Source organism: Azolla caroliniana, unplaced genomic scaffold (assembly GCF_043228905.1).
Source record: "Azolla caroliniana isolate FFs.n. ecotype wild unplaced genomic scaffold, voAzoCaro1.0.p SCAF_2, whole genome shotgun sequence".
Taxonomy (NCBI): domain Eukaryota; kingdom Viridiplantae; phylum Streptophyta; class Polypodiopsida; order Salviniales; family Salviniaceae; genus Azolla; species Azolla caroliniana.
The window spans coordinates 4,736,711-4,746,607 of record NW_028230437.1 but is presented as its reverse complement, the minus strand read 5'-3'; the positions used below and the strand labels follow the sequence as shown (position 1 = coordinate 4,746,607).

General features: G+C 39.5%; 1 long non-coding RNA gene across 1 annotated transcript; it reads left to right on the top strand.

Moving 5' to 3' along the window:
• Positions 1–1,108: 1,108 nt before the first annotated feature.
• LOC147867175 (uncharacterized) lies at positions 1,109–1,467 on the top strand. Its single transcript, XR_015532413.1, has 2 exons — positions 1,109–1,240; positions 1,324–1,467. It is a non-coding gene; the product is annotated as an uncharacterized LOC147867175 (long non-coding RNA).
• Positions 1,468–9,897: the final 8,430 nt, after the last annotated feature.

Here is a 9,897-nt window from a genome sequence, read left to right as displayed (position 1 = left end):
TTTCTGATTAGGGTTTTTGTTTATAAATTTCTTATTAGAATTTCTGATTAGGGTTTGTGATTGAAATTTCTGATTAGGGTTTTTGATTATAAATTTCTTATTAGAATTTCTGAATAGGGTTTCTGGTTACAAATTTTGATTACAAATTAGAATTTCTTATTAGAATTTCTTATTAGAATTTTTGGATAGGGTTTTTGTTTATAAATTTCTGATTAGAATTTCTGATTAAGGTTTGTGATTGAAATTTCTTATTAGGGTTTCTTATTGAAATTTCTGATTAGGGTTTTTGATTATAAATTTCTAATTAGAATTTCTGAATAGGGTTTCTGGTTACAAACTTCTGATTACAGATTTTGATTAGGGTTTCTTATTTCAAACTTTTGATTACAGATTTTGATTAGGGTTTCTGATTTAAAATATTTGAATACAAATTATGATTAGGGTTTCTGATTTGCTAAGTTAATGATTTTGCACTATTTCTGTTATTGTTGATTGGGGTTTCTGATTTTGACATATTCTGATTTTGCACTATTTCTTATTTCTGAAATGATATTTCAGATGGCTCGTTCCTCCGTATCCGAGAGTGCTAAACTTCGCAAAATTTTGCAACACAAAGGAGGACTTCCACAACACCTATGGTCTGTCACTCGAGGGTGTTGACCCTGCTGTCCTAAGTGATAAATTGATCAGTGATGTAGACTGGATGACAGTATATACAGTGCCTAGAGTCAAAGGCAAGGTCAAGTTGAAGCATGTACGAGCCGACTTGTACGATGACTGCATGAGGCTGCACCAGAAAGTTCATCAAGAGAACCCAGTCAACAATGAGTTGTTAGTTTCATTTGCTAGAGCATTTGCATATGAGTACTACAAAACAGCGAAGGAATCCAGAGACCCTGAAATGTATAGGGTAGCTTAGGCAGTCTATGGTGAGGCATCTGTAAAAAGATGCCGAAAGATGGGGACCTTGGCCCAAAAAATAGACAGATTTTGGAGCACGGCAGCTGTTGATGCAACTGCCGACTCCCATCAAAACCAGGGGCATACACCACACCGACACCCAAGGAAAGCCAATGTCGATGATACAGGTGAGACATTGGTTAGCTATATGGTAAAAAATGTCCATGAAGCTTGTGAGACATTGGCATTTTTTAAGACTGATTTAGAGAAAGCCACAATGGCTTCTGCAATGGAGAGCAAAGTTACTTCCGCTGTTACAACGATTAGAAATAAGATTCAGGTAACTATTGTTTTGTTGGTATGTGATTGTGTTATAAATAACATTAAGGGTAAAATGTGCTAATCAAGCATTATCTGGAATAGGTTGCGCAACAGGAGCTTGAATTAGAGGGGCCACTAGATCCCCAGCGTAAAATACAACTGCAAACAGAGATCCAGGTTCTTTCAATGAACCTGGACCTTCTAGGTGTAAATACTGTTGCAGATTACAATTTGGAAAAGCTTTAAGTTAATGATTCCTGAGCAAAGTTGGTGTATCTTTCTCAGACAGGAATAATTAATCGGTAAATTTCTCCGTTGCGTTGAAGGAACAATACATTCATCAAGAACAAGTAGTTAGCTGCCTTAAGAAGCAGCTACATTTTGTGGAGGGAATGGTAAGGAGCAGAGAGGATTTGGACCTGAACATTCTTGCTCCCTTACCAAATGAAGGAGAACCAGAAAATGATTTATTGACAGTTCAAGCACGTTGCATCGCTTGCAGGTTAGGTGTGGAGGACAAAACTGCGTCTTTGTTGGTTCACCTACAACCATGCAACCACACATACCATCTGCTTTGTTTTCAACATGCCTGTCGAATTGCTGCATTCTGTTTGGGAGATTGCAGTACAACTCTACCAAATGAGTGGAGAAAACTAACAGGTATACCATATTGTAGCTAATAAGCTTAGTCTTTTCTAATTAGCTAAGCCGTAAAAGGTATGGAAACTATTTTGCTGCTATCGTTGTAGCTAATTAGTTACTACCATAGTTGATTAAAGCAGCTAATGGCTATCCTATTAGCTAATTAGCTATTGCCATAGTTTACTACAGTAGTTAATTAGCTAAGTGGCAGCTAGTTAGCTACTAGCTAATTAGCTATCCTACTAGCAACTAATTAGCTACTGGCAGCTAGTTAGCTACTAGCTAATTAGCTACTCAAGCTAATTAGCTAATACCATAGTTGTGTAAAGTAGCTAATTAGCTACTTGCAGCTAATGAGCTACTAGCTAATTAGCTATCCTAGTAGCTAATTAGCTATGGTACTAGCTAATTAGCTACTCATAGCTAATTAGCCAGTACCATAGTTGTGTATAAAAGCTAATTAGCTATCCTACTAGTTAATTAGCTACTGGAAACTAATTAGTTGCTATCCTAGTAGCTAATTAGCTATCCTAGTAGCTAATTAGCTATCCTAGTAGCTAATTAGTTGCTGCCATAGTTGTGTAAAGTAGCTAATTAGCTATCCTAGTAGCTAATAAGTTATCCTAGCTACTAAATAGTTGAGAAAGTAGCTAATTAGCTATCATTGTAGCTAATTAGCTATCCTACTAGCTAATTAGCTACTGCCATAGTTGTGTAAAGTAGCTAATTAGCTATCCTAGTAGCTAATTAGTTATCCTAGCTACTACCATAGTTGAGTAAAGTAGCTAATTAGCTACCATAGTAGCTAATTAGCTATCCTAGCTACTACCATAGTTGAGTAAAGTAGCTAATTAGCTATCCTACTAGCTAATTAGCTATCCTGCTAGCTAATTAGCTACTGGTAGCTATCCTAGTAGCTAATTAGCTATCTAGCTACTACCATAGTTGTTGAAAGTAGCTAATTAGCTATCATAGTAGCTAATTAGCTATCCTAGCTACTACCATAGTTGAGTAAAGTAGCTAATTAGCTATTGTACTAGCTAATTAGCTATCGTACTAGCTAATTAGCTATCGTACTAGCTAATTAGCTATCCTAGCTACTACCATAGTTTAGTAAAGTAGCTAATTAGCTATCCTAAATAGCTATCATGTTATTGTAGAATCTTGTGGATTAAGGACGGCACATTATGTGTCTGGTGCTGATGACGCTGCAACAGATGAGGATATTGCTGCCAACGTGGCTGAAAGTAAGAGTCCTGCTATCACATCTCCTTTAGATCAGCTCCACCCTATTCTTTTGGAACAGTGTACTGAATTAGGCAACGATGTGAAATGCCATGAAATAGTGGAAACAACATGTAAAACTGAGGTTCACAACAACAGTGTTTATGAACACTTGATGCAACATTTCTTCGAATCTCAAGACCTTGATTCCACCCCACCGAGCCCAACTACTGAAAATGTCCAAACAGATCCCTCTATACTTGAAAAGCTAGCGCAAGAAACGGTCGATGTGCAATTAGCTGCTGAGGTGATGGGAAGGTTGTCGGAGGAGGACACACTTGCGCATTGGGTGAAAGAAGCAAGGCTAAATGGGCAACCGACCAGAAAAAGGCTGAAAAAGGGGCCACGATCGGGAACAAGACCAATTACTCAGTCAAGGGGCCCAGATGTAGTGGAGTGAAATATTGTTTAGTTGGATATGATTGTTAGCTTAGGGATTTTGCTAGGGTTTTATGAAGTTTTATTATCCTGTTGGACAAGTAAAACCTCAAATTGGTTGTTGCTTGATCCACATTATGTAATGGAACTCTATGATGTTTTTCCAAGATAATTTGAAGAGTGTTGTTCTATGATTGAAACTCTTTGATGTTCAGGATGTTGTTTTGTGAGACTGTTAGTTACTTTGTGAGTGTGAATATGTTGGTGTTTTCTGATGTTGCAGAGTCTAAAGGGTTTGATTCTATTGCTCGTAAGGTCGATGGCAGTGTGGATATTGTTGATGTTGCGGCATGTTTAAAGGGCCCCATCTTGAAAGTAGATGTAGCAACTGACACAAGTGATCTGGTCACACAAGTTGATCAAGCATGTTTCACGGATGACTTGATGTTGCAGGTAGATGCAGCATGTGATACCAGTGGACTGATATCGAGCAGATCAATAGCTACATGCACCGAGGTAATCCAAGGATTGATAACTAAGTCGACAAAACAAGAGCACCAGAATGTGAAGCCAGGCCCAACACAGTCGACTAGGGGTTTGAAGAGGAAAAGGACGCCAGTTGTGTCGGTCGAACCTGAGCTGATTGAGATTGATCGTGTCCTACCAGAAAATGGTGTAACATCAGCTCAGTTTCAGGAATGGAAACCTAAACCACTAGAAGTCGAAAGAAGAGCCTTGATCTTGGAGCTTGATAAAGTCTTGATGAGTGTGAGATATATGCAGCCAAGGAGGGACGCAAATCAGTTTCTAGAGTGGGTTGTGCAATACTTTGATTTGTTTATTTCGAGTGAAAAACCAAAATCAGATGTGTGGAAGTGTTTAGCGAGATTCTTCCTAAAATGGCGAAGTCATTTTAAAGGTCAATGGGCACGAGAAAATTGTGAGCAAATGGAAGTTGCAAGATTCAAGAGACTTTCTGATTTTTGGGCTACTTGTCCTTAATATAATGTCGACAACACATTGATTTTGGATACAGAACATTTCCGGCACTACTTCAATATTCGGAGATGTTGTCTCATTCTACCTGAGGAAATGCCTGAACAATACCTGGTGCAAACAGTGAGTGACGGGAACCCAACGTTCCTTATGCGCAACGCTCGGCCACAACCGAGCTTAGAATGATACACAGAAAACGGGAAATAAAAAAACGCGACACAAAGAAGGAGAGAATACGCAGGAGGTTTACGTGGAAAACCCCAAACTAGGGGAAAAACCACGGCAGCCCACAGGCTACAAACTGTCACTATGTAGGAATATACAACAGTGAGTTCACTGAGGCACCGACCTCGTGCTCACTAATCTTCGCCACAGGCGGCGGTTACAATAGAGGCAGCGACCTCTTTCTCTCTCTCTCTCTCTCTCTCTCTCTCTCTGTACAGTTACGCACACCAATCTCGTGCAAAACAGAAAATGACAACCACGACTAAAAGTTTGCCCTAAGTCATATTTATACTAATATGACTTTTCGGCTATTTACAAATATAGCCTCGATGGGCTCTCAGAAACATATTTACGAATATGTCTCTTCCTCCGGTTCTCACCGGGTCTGCGTCATCCGGCTCTCCGTAGTCGGGTGCTCCTCATCCGGTTCTCACCGGGCCTGTATCATCCGGCTCTCCGTAGCCGGGTACTCCTCTTCCGGTTCTCACCGGGCCTGTATCATCCGGCTCTCCGTAGCCGGGTACTCCTCATCCAGTTCATACCGGGTCTGCGCCATCCGGCTCTCCGGAGCCGAGTACTCTTCCGGTTCTCACCGGGCCTGTATCATCCGGCTCTCCGTAGCCGGGTACTCCTCATCCGGTTCATACCGGGTCTGCGCCATCCGGCTCTCCGTAGCCAGGTACTCCTCTTCCGGATTCGGCCTCGGCCGAGTTTGTTCGTCGGCACTGTACTTCTCCCTTCCCATCCGGAGGGACTTGTCTCCCAACAGTGAGCTGCCAACTAGGTGCATGGTTGTGGACTCCATACCGAGCTCGATATGCGGATAATATATGTATACTCGTTCCACTGACTAGCAAGAGCTTAGCTGTTTATAGGAGATTTGTAGACATTTCCAATGGTAATTTATAAATATGTAAAGAGATGACATTATTCAATGAAGAATTTAATTACTTGTTCCCACTGTACTTATCTATTGTGTAATTTGAGGAATATGTTGCAGATTGTTGATTTCATGCTAGTGCTTTATTTAACTGTATTTTCGAAATACATGTTTGTTTAACACGAAAAGATGGTAATTGCTACTTGCAGCTACAAGTTCCATGGCATACTGTTGTACATGGTTCTATTGACAGCTAATTAGCTACTGGTTGATTGCAATATTGGAGTAGCTAATTAGCTATCATGGTAGCTAATTAGCTATTCTGGTAAACCTGAGTAAACTTGAATACAACTAATTAGCTATTGATGACTATTTAGCTATTGAGCTAATTAGCTGCATTTGTACAGCTAATTAGCTATTGATGACTATTTCGCTATAACTTATAACTTAAAACTTAACAAAAAAGACATGATTTTATTGAGAAAGAAGAACAGAAAGCAAACTATATACAAGAAATTGATTCTCAAACGAATTTATTTAATTGTTTTCGCGAAATACATGTTTGTTTTACAAGAGAACATGGTAATTGCTACTTGTAGCTACAAATTCCATGGCATACTTTTGTAAATACATTCATACACATTAGCACCAACAGTGTATAAACCTAAGCAGCTATTGTATTCTGACATTGGGACATTGATGCACCTGACCAAATGAGAGTACATGTACGCCGTTGGTTTGTCTTCTAACAGCCTGTACACATATTCGTAGTCATCTAGTTTTGCATAAAAAATGCCTTCGATGTAGAATGTCCCGGCAGATACAAAATTTCCCCATGCATCTACAATATTCTGCCTTGCACACTGTTTACTAACCGTGCACTTCAATATATAGAAATCAGCACCCTCTGAATTGCCTTCTTCAACATTTACAGCGAAGTTATCCCCAACGTTCAGGACATCACTCAAAGTATCTCCAAGTCCCTCATATATGAAGTCAGCATTCTGCCTTGTTTCTCCATCAACTGCTTCCTTATCATTCAGAGTGTGATACTCCCAATTCTGAATGTATGCTTTGTTTAGACAATATCTCCAATTTCCCTGCACACAATGGAAGCAAAAACAAGTCAATTCTCTAACCGCAATACAATGACCATCCAACCTAGAATAACCGCGAACAGCATGCAGAGATCACAATTCGGGAATTCCTTGGCACTCCCAGGTCTTCTCCCTATTTACTTCATCTATCTTCACTTCCCAAAATTCACGTTTGATATCTCGGACTTGCGAGGAATAAACACATGTTGCACTCGTTGACATATTTGTTCTTAAAAATTCAACTACATGTGATGCAACAACATGTGTATCGATCCTTTAAGCGTCTCACAAAGTGTGGCTTAAGAGACTCGAATGTTCGTAGTTGAACTTTGATATTTGGATGCATTCGTTTGAACCTAATAAATAAATCGACTTGCGTAATAAAGGGGAATTAGTTATTCTCGTAACTAGCTAACTATCCTAGTAGCTAATTAGTTGTCCTAGTAGCTAATTAGCTATTCTAGTAGCTAATTAGCTTTCCTAGTAGCTAATTAGTTGTCCTAGTAGCTAATTAGCTATTCTAGTAGCTAATTAGCTTTCTTAGTAGCTAATTAGCTGGTAATAACTAGAGTAGCTAACTATCATAGTAGCTAATTAGCTATCATGGTAGCTAATTACCTATTCTAATAGCTAATTAGCTAATTACCTATTCTAATTACCTATTTCGTGTAGAGTCAAAACAAATGTTGAGATAAATGTAAATACCTGAGGTACATCAAGAAGATGAATGGGATGCTCCTCGTATTGATTTCTTCCAACACATTTCCTGCATAAATCCTTTTTATTGGGTGAAACCCTACTCTCATTAGTCCAAAACATTGTGATTACATCCTTGATTTCAAATGTTATGGGTGTCATTGGCTTACATCTTGTAGTTAGCTTTAGTAGACTAGTTCCTTCACCCGAGGAAATTATACAGTTCATTGTATTGTACACTATTTTTCTACTAACACCAATTACCTTAGATAGCTGACTGATGTTTATATCGTCAACATCACTATTAAGTAACATCATTAGACTAGACCTTTTTAAGACAAGATCATCTTCTAACCTGCTCATGGATACGAAACTATTACGAAGATTATTTACTAAAATAGATTATATGTTTGCATTAAGACCATCACAATCAACTATGACCTTTATCGATGGATCATTTAATATTCCATAAAGTACTACCTTCTTTTCTTCATTGCTGATGTGCTTGGTTTGAACATTGAAATAGTCTACAACCTTTCTCTCTATGATGGTAGTCGCATTACTTACATTCTCAGCTAAACTATCCTTACCTTTACTGAGTGTGGCTTTCGTATCCTTCAACAATTGACGATGTTTCCTTTTTTTTCTGCCCAATAATTTCGTATGGCTTGTTGTGTCCTGATAGCATCATCCCTATCCTTATGATTATTGAGGGGTAATTCTAAACACCCTTCTTCCCCTTCCATTTGGCTGGACATATTAAAACCCTAAATTTCCAGAAAAAAAAACAAGTATTTAAGATGGCTATGGGCAACAACAATACACAAAAATATTCCACAATACACAAGATTAGACACAACAATACACAAGATAATCAATAGACAGAAAAGTTATTGAAATCCAAGACCGAACAGTAGAGGAGTTCACTCCGTTGGATCGAATAGTTGAGGAGGCGATCCAGGACCGACCAATGGCGACAACTTAGTGTAGATTGTTGCCGTTGGATGAGTGAACTCCGTCAAATCGAAATGTGGAAGCAATCCAAGACTAGACAGTAGCGGCAACTGAGTGTAGAATGATGGCAATGAAGGAGAGAACCCCGTCAGATTGAACAGTTACCGATGATGCTTGGAACGCACAGTAGCGGCCCCTGAGTGTAGAGTGGCACAGAGAAGAGAACCCCATCAGATTGAACAGTTACCGATGACGCTTGGAATGCACAATAGCGGCCCCTGAGTGTAGAGTGGCACAAAGAAGAGAACCCCGTCAGATTGAACAGTTATCGATGATGCTTGGAATGCACAATAGCGGCCCTTGAGTGTAGAGTGGCGGCAGGTGGACTCGATAGGGTTTAGCAACAGTGGTAGCAACTAACCCACAATACTCAACTAGAGATGGCCTACGTGATGTAGCAAAGGATCATGCATAATGGACCTAGGAATTCGATATATAATTTATGGTACACATTTATGGTGCACATATCAATTTATGTTGCACGTTTATGTTGCACGTTTATGTTGCACATTTATGGTGCTCATTTACATATGTAATTAAAACATTCTAGTATTTTCAATGGTAGTTTTTTGCATAGTTAATTAATTAATGATGGCTTTTTGCTAAAATGACTATTTATCAATGGTAACTTTTTGCATAGCTAATTAGCTATGTCAAGGACATAGCTAATTGTTTCCACTCTCATGCTTTCACCGCAATCCTTTTAAGGAATTGTATAAAAAGTGTTCTGTAGGACATTTATATGTACAGAGTGTTACTATTTTTTAATTGAGTTATGTTATTCTACTCTCTCTGTCTCTCCCGTGTACTATGTATTTTTAAGCTTCCATTAAACTTTCATTTCTATTTTACTGTTGTTATCCGGCTGGGCCGATTTACCTAAGCTTCCACATAATAACTTTTACATGGTAATAGAGCGCGAGGGTTGAGAATCCTCTGTTATCGATGAGTGATGCTCATAGACAAACCCTAACAACCGATAAAGAACAGGAAGGAAGATATGGACAGAAGCATGGCGAGCTCGCTTCCATTAGAAAAGCTTGATCGGAGCAACTATGCTTCCTAGTCGTATAAAATGTACTACTACATGTAAGGGCATGGATACTAGAGCTACGTAGAAGGAGCAAATGAAGCAGCGCCGGATTCGGCACACAAGGACTTCCCAGTATGGCAGCAAGGAGCGAGCAAGGTGTTGTATTGCCTCGCGTCCTGTGTGCACGACTAGATGCTTGGCTACATCAGTGATGCAAAGTCACCAAAGGACCAATCCGGACGGCAATTTGCACCCGGGAGAAGCCATCGTCCTTCTTTGACCTACAATCAATGCTCTTGGTCGAAGAAAACCATGTGAGTGGGTCAAGGGCCACTCAATCAGATAGTCGAATTCTACACACATAGGCGGATTGGCCCCGTAGGTGTGGCGGATGAGGTGGGTCGGCACACAATGCAGGCGGCTGACAAGAG